Source organism: Pleurodeles waltl, chromosome 5, assembly GCF_031143425.1.
Source record: "Pleurodeles waltl isolate 20211129_DDA chromosome 5, aPleWal1.hap1.20221129, whole genome shotgun sequence".
Taxonomy (NCBI): domain Eukaryota; kingdom Metazoa; phylum Chordata; class Amphibia; order Caudata; family Salamandridae; genus Pleurodeles; species Pleurodeles waltl.
This window is the reverse complement of record NC_090444.1, coordinates 1,265,916,345-1,265,932,229: the sequence shown is the minus strand read 5'-3', so window position 1 is coordinate 1,265,932,229 and position 15,885 is coordinate 1,265,916,345.

Here is a 15,885-nt window from a genome sequence, read left to right as displayed (position 1 = left end):
AGGATACAAAAGTATTAGTTTAGGTTTCGTTAATGGAATAACAGCAAATAGAAGCTTAGTGTAAACTAATTGTATAATTTCGATATCTGTTGATGTTGTGATTGGTCATAACTTTCTCACCTCATGCTTTATCCAATCATTTTCATTTAACAAGTTTCATTTAATATTCAGTCACCATTGATTGGGGTTATTCTTCTTTGGGATTTTCGTATACCCTGAGTTTTAGAGATTCTACTACTTTATGATCTGTCAATTTGACATTTCATGTTTTCCAGATAGTCTATTGACATTCTGGTAATTTATTAGTTTATGTCTGTTCAATACTGAACTTATGCTCAGATATTTCAGTGTATCTTAATAGTCCAAATTCTAAACCATTACCCTACCCTTAATCCTGTTCCTGTCCTGATGTTGGTGCATGATGTTGCTGTCCCAATTATGAAGTAGATGTTGTTGCTGATTACTGTAGTGATTTGATAAATGTATGATCTCTTTGAATTGTTATTTGTCTTTGGTTTTTCAGGTACCAGCTGCAAAAGTTTATTAACTGCTGCATATTTCGATGTTTTCTAAATTTGTGTTACTAAAACGTTTACACGAAGCACAACATGTTGATGCTAATTAGTGGTTAGTGAGGCGTTACTTACATGTTCATGATTCATCATTGATATTTTTGTCTTGTCATTATCAGATGTATTCAATTTCTCTTGCTCAGATTCTTTTGCTATGGTTTTGTGTAGGAACCATTGAGATTATTTGTCTTTGCGCATTAATTAAACTTAGATATATCCGATGTTTGAATCAGCCTTTGTTGTTTCTCTACATGTACCACTTGGTTCGAGGATTATTTTTGTGTTAATATAGGGAAATAAATTATTAACTTCTTAATAAACTAGTGTGGTTATTACAGTTGAATTGATTATCATATGTAATATGTGATGTTTATGACGTATTTCAAATTACATTTTTCCAAAATAGATTTGGTTCGGTTCATCGACCTAGTGTGTGAAAATCCACTATCTAGTCCTTAGTAACTAAAATATAGCTAGGGTTTCTCTGCATCAACAGTAGCGACTTCCTTCTGGCCTCCTTTTGAGATCACGTTATGAAAGAGAATTGTATGTTATTGTGAGATTAAGTTGTAAGTTTGCCACCATTATACGAAAATAAATAGTCTTCCTCTAACTGCTTTTAGCATACTTGTAAGACTCCCATCAAAATCAAATTCTTAATATAAGCTTGTAGCTGCCTAAACATTTGGTATTTCTTTACTAAAATCATCAATGTTTTTATTTTTGAGTGTGTAATTAACTCTTACAATCTGTTTCCCTAAGAAAGGCTCCCACTTCAAGCTCACAAAGTTAAAAACTCTGATTGAATTAGAGGCATGAAACTACTCTTAAATAAAATCATTTTCTTCTATCAAAAAGAACAATGTGACGATACTGCAGGCCCTTCTGTTTACCACACTATCTGTCTGTTTCGCTTTACTTCCTGAAGTTTAAAGTGACTTGGATCAACTCTTATTTTGAAGGTTACCATTCATGCCACAGAAGGCAAAAAAGCATTGTAAATCTTCTTCCTGCCATCCCTATTCATTTTGTAACAACATAAATGACACATACTTACTTATTCAAATCCCATCTGGATTGTTGTCTCTCTAGTTGCTGCTCTCGTCAGACTCCTGCATTTCTCTGTGGAAAATCTTTGGAGATCTTCCTCCAGACCTAAGTAGTGGATTACTCATCTCATGCACTCGTGCATGCTAGAGATTGTAATGTGCATATGTTCACTTGTAAGTGCTAGGACCATTTTCTGTTGGCTATGTTTTTTAAAGTTTTTAAGACCTGAGAAAAAGAATACTCACCAGTCATAACTGGTGTGTGCTGTTTAATTAAAATGCAAGACTGCACTGTAGATATATGGTTAAAAGCTGGATTTGAACAATACTGGAAGTCATATGTGGTGAATCACTCATCACGTCGCCCTGTTACTTGCTGGTAATTGTGGTTCACATGTGACTACTTATAATTAAGGCATAACAGTGCATTTGCAGTTGCCTAATGTACATTTCTGTATCTAAGTTGGGTAAAACATGCCAAGCTTCTCCATTGCGTACTGGTGATTTCCATTCACTTGCACTGCTCCAGAGTTGTAGTCCATGTTCCAACAATCTTTTTAATTTTGACATTTCATTGAAACCTTTATTGACTGTGTTGAATTTAAAAAATAGGTTTGCTTTCTTCTTCATCAATTTAGCTTATAGATCTCCACCTCTTAGACTGGGTTGTATAAAGCTCAATACTGTCCACTGGAAATCTTTCTCTGTGTGACCTTTACTTCTGAAATAGTTGACTAATGGGGGCTGTCACAGTTCTTGTTGGGATGCAAGATTTGTGTTTTGCCTATATATATTTTTTCACAGGACAGATTATAGCATAGACCATATTTTTTGTCTGACAAGTCCAGAAGCTGTGTTTCCATTGTGTGTGATTCCTTTGGAACACTGAAAATATTCAATTGTTTGATTGTTCCATTGTGACTTCATATCTCCCTTCTTTGCTTTTCAGAAACTGCTCACACTTTAAGATGTTTGCCCCAGCTTTCATTTTTTCTCATTGCAAATACTGGGCAGTCAAATCCACACTCTGAGGTTTTTTTATCGGATACCAATTATTGCAGAGGATCTTCTTAAAACTGTTGGCCTGTGGGCAGAATGTCAAGACACACATAGTAGTTTATCCAGTTGTTTCTTTAGGTTTCCAGACTAGAAGACACTCTTGGTGTGTACCACGTTCTTTTAATTGAATTTCTTAGAAGTTTATGAGGATAGCCTTTCTCCTTCAGTTTATTTGTTATTATATCTGCATGGAGACAATTATCCTTTCTTGTGCAGTTCATAGATATTGCCAGTAAGCAAAGTTGTCCCTTAAGTTTCTAAGGAAGAAACTTTTATAGTGCAATGTATTATTTTTGTCTATTGACTTTCGATCCAAAGTGGTGACTAATTGAGAGTCAATTATCCTGGCTTCAACATCCAGAAAAGTCAGATTGGTTTGATTTAGGACTTCCATTATTCAAGCATTCAAAAAATGTTAGCAGAGTTTGTTCATCTCCATTCCACAAGCACCAAATATCATCTATGTACAGCAACCACTTTGTGATATAGATGGAAAACAAATTATTATAAAAAAAATTGCCCTCAAAAAGCACCATAAATAGTAGTGCCATCTCTGATGCAAAGGAACAACCCATGGCAGTCCCCTTTGTCTGCAGAAACCATTATTATTCAAATTTGAAATAGTTTTTCTTCAAAGTTTTTGCAGCCAATGGTATGGGAACACTGTGGGTTCATGGCTTTGTATCCAAAAACTATTTTATTGGCTCAAGTACTTGATCTTGAGGGATTTGAGTGTATAATGACACAACATCCAATGTGACCATCCACTGCATTGCAGAGTTAAATTGATGACCTTCAATTTTATGTATGAAATCCATTGTATCTCTTACATGACAAGGTACTGCTTCAAGGAACAGTGTTATGAATATATGTACGTATTGAGAAATAGGCCCTAGAATCGAGTCACAGCCTGAAACTATCAGGCGTCCTGGGGATTCTTCTCATCCTTGTGGATTTTTGGTAAAAAATAGATCACAGGCATTCGTATGGAACCAATATGAAATTATCAAATCCCTCTTGTAAATTTTTGGAAATGTCTTTAGTCGGATGATTTGGAATAACACGGTAAAAATTCTGGTTATAAACTTGGCTTCTTCCTTCCTGTAGATATTGTTCTTTACCCCATAGGACAACCGATCCACCTTTATCAGCTTGTTTGATGATTACTGAGCTTTTGTTTTCAAGGATTTGGATGGCCTTTGTTTGTTTTTTTGTCATATTGTTTTTGCTGAATTCTTTCTTATTCTCAAGTTCGTTCAGAGCTGAGAAAACAACTTACTCAAATGCAATTATCTCATTTGGGACAGAGTTTGGGGGTGGACAAAAAGTTGATTTTTTACACAATCCTAATGGTTCCTCAATCTGATGCCCCTCTTTGTTGGTAAAATAGACTTTCAATCTGATCTTCCTGAAAAATAGAGGGATTTCATTTTTAGGCCCACGAAATCCATATGTTTTGAAGGAAAAAATGCCAAGCCCAATTCTAGTATGAATACTTCATTCTTGGTTAGAACCTTAGATGACAAATTTACAACTGAAGTTCTTTTTAATTCGTGTAAAATTGGCATCTCGTGCGCATTTCCCATGGTTGTTTTTTGTAATTCCCTTTGTTTTTTTGTTGGCCTCTGGTTAAAAAACAAGAACTTTGTCTTCTTATACCCTGGTTTGAAGGTCCTTCGCCTTGGTCTGGTTTCTCAGTTGTTTCAGATTATGATTTTCAAGAAATGTTAGGAACTTACTTCTTGATCTTCCTTGATAATCTGGAAGTGCTCTCCGTAATTCTGGTCTTGTTTGAAATCTTTCTTTAGATACGGATTAACTAATTCCAGATTGAACGCTTTTTTATCTTCTTCAAATTTCATATTTTTTAGATTTATAGGAAGTCATTACAACCCTGGCGGACGGTGTTAAAGTGGCGGTAAGACCGCCAACAGGCCGGCGGTAGAAAAATGGTAATTATGACCGTGGCGGAAACCACCAACAAAGACAGCCACTTTAACACTCCGACCGCCACAGCGGTACAGACAAACAGCGCGGTGGTCACCGCCAACAGACAGGCGGAAGACAAAGTACCGCCCACAGTATCACAACCTACCAATCCGCCACCTTTCCCGGGGCGGATTCACCCCTGATAAAAACACGGCGGAAACAGCCATTTCAAAGGGAAAATGCTCACCTCTACACACTCCACGAGGAAGGAGGGCACCATGGAGCCTGAACTCCATATTCTTCCTGCACTAGTCTTCCTGCTCCTATACGACGATCATCAACGCCGGCGGCGAAGACAACAGTGAGTACTGCACCTACGACAGGGGAGGGGGAGGCAAAAGACAGGGACACACACACGCAACACCCCCACCCCCACCCCAACCCTCACCCACTACAACACACACACCAATGCGTATCCAAACATTACAGTAACAACCCCCAACCCCCCCGGAAGAATGCAAAGACCAAAGGAAATGAGTGGAACCATTGTAATATATCAAAATACAGTAACCAAATATCTACACACATATATATATATATACATGTATATATATATGTATATATATATATATATATATATATATATATATATATGTATATATATATATATATATATACACATTAAACAAAATATTCACCACGATTAGTAGTGCAGGTAATGGACAATCATTGTCAGTGGACCACTGGGCCCAAAATGCATGGGCGAGGCCCACACTAGATACCTGATCAAAACGGAGAGAACACTGCTGGGGCATCAGATACAAATACAACAGGCACCTCAGGGGGTGCTGGGGCATCAGATACAAACACAACAGGCACCTCAGGGGGAAGGAAAGGGGGGGGCACCTCAGCCGGATGAGTGCACCACGCCAGATCCACAAGGGAGCTCCATGACCATTGATGTATCCTGGGGAGTGCAAAGCCACAGTCTCTAAAGTCTCTACAGTGGGTGGTTTGCCCACTGTACCATCCTGGGGAGTGCAAAGCCACAGTCTCTCAAGTCTCTACAGTGGGTGGTTTGCCCACTGTAACATCCTGGGGAGTGCAAAGCCACAGTCTCTCAAGTGGATAACAGTCTCCACTGGTTCTGGAGGGGGACTGGTGCCCAGAGTGCAGCACTCATCCCGTGACGGTCCCAGTTGCGTCACTGCCCCTGCCGCTCATGGGCTAGCAGTGCTTGAGTTGGCCGTCCTTGCCCTGTTCGGCAGTGCTTGCCCTGTTCAGCGGTGCTTGCCCTGTTCAGTGGTGCTTGACTTGGCGGTGCTTGCCCTGTTCAGCGGTGCTGGCCCTGTTCAGCGGAGCTTGCCATGGCAGACTTTGCCCTGTTCAGCGGTGCTCGTGGCTGGTTTGCCCACTGTACCATCCTGGGGAGTGCAAAGCCACAGTCTCTCAAGTCTCTACAGTGGGTGGTTTGCCCACTGTAACATCCTGGGGAGTGCAAAGCCACAGTCTCTCAAGTGGATAACAGTCTCCACTGGTTCTGGAGGGGAACTGGTGCCCAGAGTGCAGCACTCACCCCGTGAGGGTCCCAGTTGCGTCACTGCCCCTGCCGCTCATGGGCTAGCAGTGCTTGAGTTGGCCGTCCTTGCCCTGTTCGGCAGTGCTTGCCCTGTTCAGCGGTGCTTGCCCTGTTCAGTGGTGCTTGACTTGGTGGTGCTTGCCCTGTTCAGCGGTGCTGGCCCTGTTCAGCAAAGCTTGCCATGGCAGACTTTGCCCTGTTCAGCGGTGCTTGAGTTTGCAGTTTCTGATACCTGTTCAGCGGTGCTTGCCCTGTTCATCGGTGCTTGCCATGGCAGTCTTTGCCCTGTTCAGCGGTGCTTGAGTTTGCAGTTTCTGACCTGTTCAGCGGTGCTTGCCCTGTTCAGCTGTGCTTGCCATGGCGGTCTTTGCCCTGTTCAGCGGTGCTTGAGTTTGCAGTTTCTGACCTGTTCAGCGGTGCTTGCCCTGTTCAGCGGTGCTTGCCATGGCGGTCCTTCATTGCCCAGCTGGGCTGGGGCTGGCGGTCCTTCATTGGGCAGCTGGGCTGTGGCTGCCGGGCCCTCCTGGGCAGCTGGGCTGTGGCTGGCGGTGGCCTCCTGGGCACTGACTCTGGCGGTGGCCTCCTTGTCAGTGACGATTGGGCTGCCCTCCTGGGCACTGACTCTGGTGGTGGCCTCTTGGCCAGTGATGATCGGGCTGCCCTCCTGGGCACTGACTCTGGAGGTGGCCTCCTGGCCACTGACGATTGGGCTGCCGGTGGCCTCCTGGGCAGCGGGGATGATGGCCGTCTTCTCCGCCGTGCTGCTCCTCCCAGACTTTGGTGATTTCTTCTGCCCCTTCCCCACCTTGGGAGGAGTCACAGCTGAGTCGACACTCCCCCTGGGACCCTTGTGAGCGGCTTTGCTGGCTGGAGTCTTCCCCCTCTCCCGCCGGGCACTGTCCAACTTCTGGTGCTTCACGGGGGAGACTGGCGGTGCTGTGGCTCTGTGTCACACTGGCTGCCCGGGTGCCCGGTGCACTCCACATACCTGTAACAACAGGCACCACTGGTCCCGGAATTTTTTTGGCTGAGGTGCTAGTACGGAACCTATGAATTGGAGGGAGGGAAGAGGTCAAGCTTGGTCAGGAAAAGTTTCTTAGGAACACTGGGACGGGTAGCTGGAGGGGGTCTGGGAGTGGAGGAAGAGGAGGTGGTTGTAGGAGGTGTAACTTTTGTGGCTTTGGGTGCAGGTGCATGTGCTGGAGGCTGTCGTGAGGTGGATGTATGTTGGGTGGGTGTGTGCCTGCGTTTGTGTACTTTGGGAGGGGGAGTCACAGACACACTGGGAGAGGACACAGGGGACGTGTAAATGGTAGTGGGGTGGTGACTGCACGCGAGCGGGGTGTGGTGGTGGTTGTGCTGGTGCGGGACCTAGTGGCTGTAGTGGTAGTGCATGCAGGTGAGAGTGTAGACGAGACTGGGAGGGAGGAGGGAGACGACAAGGAGGGGGACACAGTGGAGGCAGTGGATGTTGGTGTGTCTGTATGTGTGTGATGCTTGCGTGAGTGTCTGTGGGATGTGTGGTGCTTATGTTTGCCTGAGCTTCCCTTGTGTGGTGAGGTGTGTGCATGCTGGTCTGATGGTGTGCTTGGGATAGGCTGGGGTACAGGGGATCGGGTCTGGGTGGAGGAAGTTGGAGTGGGGAGGCTAGACACAGGGACAATGGCTGCCATCAGTGCTGAGGCCAGAGTTTGCAGGGCTCGATGAAGGGCAGCCTGACCAGAATGAATGACCTCCAGGAATGCATTTGTGTGTTTAAATTCCCTTTCTACACCCTGGATGGCATTCAAAATGGTAGACTGCCCGACAATGAGGGACCTGAGGAGGTCAATGGCCTCCTCACTGAGAGCAGCAGAGGTGACAGGGGCTGAGGTGTCTGGGGCGAAGGTGATGCCCACCCTCCTGGGTGAGCGGGCACGGGGCGAAGGCTGAGGGGCTGCTGGGAGGGCGGTGCTGGTAGGGGGGTGGCGGCTGTACCTGTAGAAGTGGGGGGCACAGATTTTGCCGCCACCACAAGGGAGTTCCCATCAGGGGACGAGTCCATGTCGCTGGTTGCAGATCCTATGACCCTCGTGAAGCTCCCCTCGCCCTCCGTCCCACTGGTGTATTCAGAGTCCGTAGTGTGGCCCTCCATGGCCATGTGGAATGCAGCTCCCTCGTGCTCCGGTGCCACTGTACCTCCGCCTTATGATGCTGATGCACACAAGAACAGGGAGACCACAAAAAGGGGGGGACGGCAGAAGAAAGACAGGTTGAGTGCATGGCTTACCACCTCCATTGGCGGACAATACAGACACAGCAGACCCCTGCACTACGCTGCGCTGTTGGGCTCTACAGATGCAGTTCCTGGGATATGGCCTACATGCCTATGGTTGACATCTGCACACATAGATGACACAGGGGCATGTATACCTGTACTTGGCACTCTACAGAGGTGGGGTGGAGTGCCACATGACCTGCATTACGGAGGGGCCTAGCCTACGGAACTCGCCCTGGCCTAGGGAAACCCACAGCCCTCCTCCCCCACCCAGACACCTTCACTGCGTGCAAAGTCCGTAGAATGATGTTGTACTCACCCCCTTGTGTCTGCTGTGATGCCCTCAAGCGCCCATCCAACTCAGAGTAGGCCACCGCCAGGATCTGGAACATCAGGGGGGTCATGGTGCGATGGGCACCCCTCCCACGTTGGGAGGCCATCCCCAGCTGACCCTCCGCCATCTTCTTGCTCCAGCGGCGAATGTCCTCCAATCTTTTATGGCAGTGGGTGCTCCGTCTGTGGTGGACCCCCAGGGTCCAGACGTCCTTGGCGATGGCACGCCAAATATCCTTCTTCTGGCGGGCGCTGACCTAAATGAAATGTACAGGGGAAGAAGTGAAGTCATTAGCAACTACACCGTCGAAGTGAGTGGCCCACATCCCTCCCTTGCCATGTGGCACATGCATTCACAGTCCTTCATGCATGCAGAACTGTGCCCTCTTCATTCTTACAACCAGCCCTCTCCACTCAGGAATAGCCCATACAACGTGCTCTCTGTGTACTTACCTGTTGGTCTGGAGGACCGTAGAGTAGCGTGTACTGGGGGAGGGCCCCGTCCACGAGCTTCTCCAACTCCTCTGCAGTGAAGGCAGGGGCCCTTTTCCCAGACGCACGAACCATTGTCTCTTCCAGACCGAGGTCACAGCAGCACTTACAGTGCAGGTCCTCTCCTGTCGAAGATCAGGTATCGAGTGATTGAACTGATAGAAAATGGCGGTCACATCTGCGGCGGTGACGTCCGCGGCGGTGCGTACCAACAACGCCGGCGCACTTCGTCATTGGCTCCTGGGACCCATAGGGTCCAATGTTAACCAATGCAGCATTGTGCCGCGGTCTTCGACCGCCTACCGCAACGGTGTACAACGCCAGCGTAGTTACCTCACATCCCATTGTCCCAGTTTAGAGGTCAGGCAGCCGCCATTTCAGGGGCCCACATGGGTTCATTTTTAAGTGCGTCACACACACCTACGCCTAGACTCAACACACATACAGGCAACTTTTTGGATTATGATTCGTGTTCTGTGTAGACTATGGGTACATACCTCTGAGTTGTTTGACTCTGTGGTCGCTGTTGTCCTTCCTAGGCACCGTCCGCTGGGACATGTGAGGAGATGGTAGAACCCTCTGGTGTACCGACCGCTGGTGGACCTGTTGACAATGGAGGAGCGACATTTAATCATCACCTACAGGTTTGACCGTGCCACAATCCAGGAACTGTGTGCCCAGTTGGAGCCTGACCTGATGTCAGCAATCCGCCGTCCCACAGGAATCCCCCCTCAAGTGTAGGTGCTATCAGTGCTCCATTTCCTTGCAAGTGGGTCATTTCAAACAACAGTGGGCATGGTATCAGGGATGCCCCAGCCTATGTTTTCCAACGTGTTGTCCAGAGTGTTGTCTGCCCTGCTGAAACACATGCGGAGCTACATCGTTTTCCCTCAGGTGGAGGATTTGCCTACAGTGAAAGGTGACTTCTATGCCCTTGGACATATCCCCAACATCATAGGTGCCATTGAGCTCTGATCCCCCCCCACAGGAGTGAACAGGTGTACAGGAACCGGAAGACTTATCATTCAATGAATGTACAGATGGTATGTTTGGCAGACCAGTACATCTCCAAGGTAAATGCTATGTTCCCTGGCTCTGTGCATGACGCCTACATCCTGTGGAATAGCAGCATCCCTTATGTGATGGGTCAACTCCAGAGGCACCGGGTGTGGCTATTAGGGGACTCTGGTTACCCCAACCTGTCATGGCTACTGACCCCAGTGAGGAATCCCAGGACCAGGGCAGAGGAACACTACAATAAATCCCATGGGCGGACTAGGAGGTTGATCGAATGCCCCTTCGGCCTCCTGAAGGCCAAGTTCAGGTGCCTCCATATGACAGGTGGTTCCCTATTCTACTCACAAAGGAAGGTGTGCCAGATCATCGTGGCCTGCTGTATGCTTCACAATTTGGCTTTGCGAAGACAGGTGCCTTTTTCTGCAGGAGGATGGTCCAGATAACGGTGTTGTGGCAGCTGTGGAGCCTGTGGACAGTGATGAGGAGGAAGCAGAGGAAGAAGATATTGACAACAGGGACTCAGTTATTCAGCAATATTTCCAGTGACACACAGGTGAGAATACATTCCTGCCTACTACAAGTACTTTCACACTTCTACCTCTATCCTGTCTGTCGATTTCAACCAGTATATGGTAACTAAGTTGTACATTTCCATTACGGTTTCACAGGTGTGGTTTCCAGCGTGTGTCATCTGCTTAGATTCCTCATGGACTTGAGATGTGTGACATAGGTATGTTGACATTACATTTGAGAACACATTTTGTCACTGTCATTGCTAATACACATTTTCAAAACCACAGACTGACTCCAGGTTGTTTTGTGCTTCAAGGGTGTTTATTGCAGTGCTAAATATTGGAGGGGGTTGTAAAATGGTGAGAGGTGATGGTGTAGGAATGTCCATGGCAGAGTCCAGTCTATTAGTCTCACAGGTGCATTGCCCATATGGGCATAGGAAGTGGAGCTGGGGCAGTTCCAATATGGACAGGGTTACAAAGTGGGACAGTAGGATGACAATCAGGGAGGTCTTATTTCTTGGCGGGGGTCTTGGCATCGTGCTCTGTCTTGTTCCTGGTTCTCAGGGACTGCTTGCGGGGTGGTTCTCCGTCTGCAGGGGGTGGGGTGCTGGTGTGGTGGTCCTGTGCCGGTGCCTCCTGTCCACTAGCGCCGGCGGAGGTGGTGGGCAGTTCATCGTCCATGCTAGTGTCAGGGGCCCCTTGGAGTGCCACAGTGTCCCTCCTGGTGTTCAGTATCTCCTTCAGCACCCCTACGATGGTGCCCAGGGCGGTGCTGAAGGTTCTGAGTTCCTCCCTGAAGCCCAAATACTGTTCCTCCTGCAGGCGCTGGGTCTCCTGAAACTTGGCCAGTACCACTGCCATCGTCTCCTGGGAGTGGTGGTATGCTCCCATGATGGAGGAGAGGGCCTCGTGGAGAGTGGGTTTCCTAGGCCTGTCCGCCCCCTGTCGCACAACAGCCCTCCCAGTTCCCCTGTGTTCCTGTGCCTCCGTCCCCTGGACCGTGTGCCCACTACCACTGCCCCAAGGTCCCTGTTGTTGTTGGGGTGGTGGGTTATCCTGGGTTCCCTCTAGTGGTGGACACACAGCTGATTGACGTGTCCTGGGGACGGAGGTATGGGCCCGCTGGGTGGGTGCTGTGCTGGTGTTACCAGAGGGTGGAAGGTCTGTGGTGGGCTGTGCCTGTGTGAGGGGAACTGACTGTCCCGAGGCCCACAATGGTCCGGGCTGCTCATCTAGATCCAGGTGGACAGAGCTGCTGTCATCACTGTGGGCCTCCTCTGTGGGTGGGGTGGAGATGTCTGGACCCTCCTGTCTGGTGACGTTGGGTAGTGGTCCTGCAGGGGTGGAAAGGCATGATTATTGCATCAGTGTGTTTCATGGTGTGCAATGGGTGGGTGAGCGTGTACCCCAGTGCTAGCATTTGTGTGTGTGGGCTTGTGTGATGATGGTTGAGGGGGGTGTTATGGGTATGTGCAATGGGCATGGTTTAGTGATGGGTGTCCATGCTTTGTGTTTGCATGCAGGGCTTGGTGTTGGGATGGGTGGTTTGTGATATTGGTACATTTGTGAGGAGTTGGAGTGATAGGGGTGGGGGCGAGGGTGGGGGTATGTGATAGCATGCAGGTAGGGTGGGGGATATGATAGTTAAGGTTTGACTTGCCAGAGTCCATTCCTCCACCGACTCCTGCGAGGCCCTCAGGATGCAGAATAGTCAAGACCTGCTCTTCCCATGTTGTTAGTTGTGGGGGAGGAAGGAACCAATTGTATCAGGAAGGAACCAATACCTCACCTCTGAATAGCAGTAAGGAACTGATGCCGAACCAGCTCCAGTGACACCTCACCTCCCCGACTCTGTGCAACTTCTTTGTTTCATCATTTTCAAAGGTACTGTACCGCAAGTGTGTGGGTCTCTGTGACCTTCCTGCACTCCCTCACAAATGGCGTCAGACTGTTGGGAATGACTCCGTAAGGACATTGTTGGAGCTTTTGTGTTTCTAAGCACTTTACTAGGATTTAATCTTTAATTTTTTTTATCTTTGCTTGTTTATTTTGGATTTTTGTCATTTTTGTCTTCTTTTACTAGATAAACATTGGTTATTTTTCTAAACTGGTGTGGAGTTTTTTGTGTTGTTTTACTGTGTTACTATGTATGTGTGTATGTACAAATTCTTTACTCGTTGCCTCTGAGATAAGCCTGTCTGCTCGTGCCAAGCTACCAATAGAGTGAGCTGGGGTTATCTTAGCTGTGTGGCATTGGTCCTAATTATAAATAAAGGTTACAAGAATGTTACAGAGATCTCATAGTTAGGTCCAGATTTTACAAACACAATACCATCGAAATTCAGCAGTCATCGTTACGAGAGCTAACTATAACTTACGCCCCTACAATTCACCAATTCTGACCTCACATATTATATCACTCATGACATGGTCAGTGACATCATTGATGAAATCACTGATGGATTTCTTAGTTACAGTTTATACAGTGTAACATTTCTAAGGCCCCCATTTTGAATTGGGAAGGTGTAGCAATTGTTAACAAAAGGCACCTTCCAGTCACAAATCTACATAGCGTTAAGTATAGCCTGAATTTATTGTTTTGTGGGATTCTGATGATTCATCTACAGTGTGACAGCTATTTCTTGACATTTTTTTATTTTTTTCCAAGTTACCTATTAAATGGCAGTCATTTTAATGTTGGATCTTCAATTCTTTGTCTATTGGTTGAGTGACATCCACATTCATCTATAAATTGTGGTTATAACTTACACAGTGATAAACACACTTTGTCTAAGGCATATCAGTGGAGGATCTGTAGAACTCAGTTGTACACCTACTACTGTGTGCACTGTGGGAAAGTTAAGATCACAGAACTCTGTGATACGCACACTTTGTTCAAGGTGTATCATTGAACTATCCACAGAATTCAGCGACACAGACACTTGTCATCCAAAAAACATTATTACTACTTTTATTTGGGTTAATTGTTTCTCGATGCTTATTGATTTAATGGAGAAAATGGTTTGATGCATTCCAAACTTATCTGGCATAATCGGTGCATTCAAATTCAGACCTGGAAGAAAAAATAAGTACTGTTGCTTTCAATAGGATTTTTATGGTCAAGCACATTTAACTGAAACAGAAAATGTGGAGGAGGAGGACATGGGTGAATACATGGAAGCTGTAAAGAAGCTGAAACAAAGATTTGATGTGCAACCCAATATAGTTGTTTTACATTACAATTTATTCATGAGGTGACAACATAGAGGTGAGAATTTTGATGCTAATATGTTGGCACTCATGAGGTTGGTAGCTGAGTGTAATTTCCAAAACTTTAAAAACCAATTGATTTGTGACAAATCAATTGGGCATTGTAATAAGAAGGATATTCACCAAAAACGCATGCCTTTAGGTAATCCATTGTTGGAGGAAACATTACATATTGCTGAAAGCATTGAGACATTGCATTTTCTGGTGAAAAAGCTGGAAGACAAAACCACAGATGTTATAAATGTTGTGAAACAAAATGATAACAGTAATGTTAAAGACATTAGAATGTCTAGTGAAGCTGTTAGATGGACTAGGAACTTCTTTAACTAATCAAATGTTTGTTTCAATTATGGAAATGTTGCCCATTATAAAAGTGGAAAACAAAGTCCAGCAATATGACATGTCAAACTGTAACAAGACAGGAGACTTTACAAAAATGTGCCAAGTTCACAAGAAACAAGCAGGAACAGGTATTAATGTTGATACTGATGTGTCAGCAGAGAGTAATGCCCATGGATCTGATAAACTTCAAAGGCAACTTAAAGACACGGCATTAGTCATGAATAAGGGGGATATTTCCACAGGTGACCAAGGTGAATGTTTGGATCCATATATTGAAGTTGTGGTTGGTGACAAAAGTAAGACTTTTGGTGAATTCAGATGCTAAAATAAGATGATCATGGAGAAACATTTTGATGAACAATTGGCAGGTAGAGTTTTGGAACCAACTGATTGTGCTCCTGTTTCATATCAAGGGAGAATAATTGAGCTGGATGGATTGTTTAATATGTTTTGGTGTTTAGAGGCAAGAACATTTTCAGTAAAATTTATGTTACAATTAAAGGGTTATGCATTTTAAGCTGCTTCCATCAGGGACATTCGCATATGGTTTTGAGACTGGGCACTAAAGACCAAATAACAATGGTAAGTGAAGGTTATATAGAGGGCAATAAAGCCCAATTCCCTTCTGTGCTATCTGAGCATTTGGGTATAATTGAAGGTTCAAACACAGAATAGGTGTCACAGATCGAGATACTCCAGTTAAACATAAGCTACAGAGTATTCAATAGTCCATCAGGGCGGATTTGAAAAAAGAGGAGATAGGTCTCCGTGACAAGTGCCTCATTGAGCCCATTGAATTCTCACTGTAGTTAACAACCTTGGTTGTGGCACACAAACATAATAGTGAGCTTAGAGTCTGTGTTGACAAAGCCAAATGGATTTACACCCAAACGCTAACAAACATTTCTGATTTGTTGGTATTGGTTTCAAGGTTTAGCCAATTAGACTTGGGTTCTGCATACCATGAAGTGGTATTAGAACCTGAATCCAGACACTACACTGCTTTTCTATCTCCTACTGGGACATTCCAATAGTGTGGGATGCCATTTGGGTTGGCCCTGGCAGCATCAGTGCTCCACAGGATTATGTATCAGTTGTTCAGAGGCAGAAAAGGTGCAACTGCTTTCCAGGCTGATGTGCTGATTTTTCCAACATCCGAAGAGGAGCATGACATAATTCTTCACCATGTTTTTCAGGTGATGCAAGAGAAATGGATAGTGTTGAAAATGGAGAACTGTGAATTGTTGAAAAACAAAGTAATATATCTGGGTCATGCAGTGTTTGTAATGGAATTGAACCAGACCTAGATTGGTCAGTGCTATCATTGAGGCTTTGGCCCCCATTAATAAAACAAGTCTCAAGTCTTTCATGGGCTTGTGTGACTAATATGTGCATTTTATCCCAGATCACATATCACACATGGAACTATTCAAACCATTGTTACAAAAATAGACATGTTTCTTGAGATGTG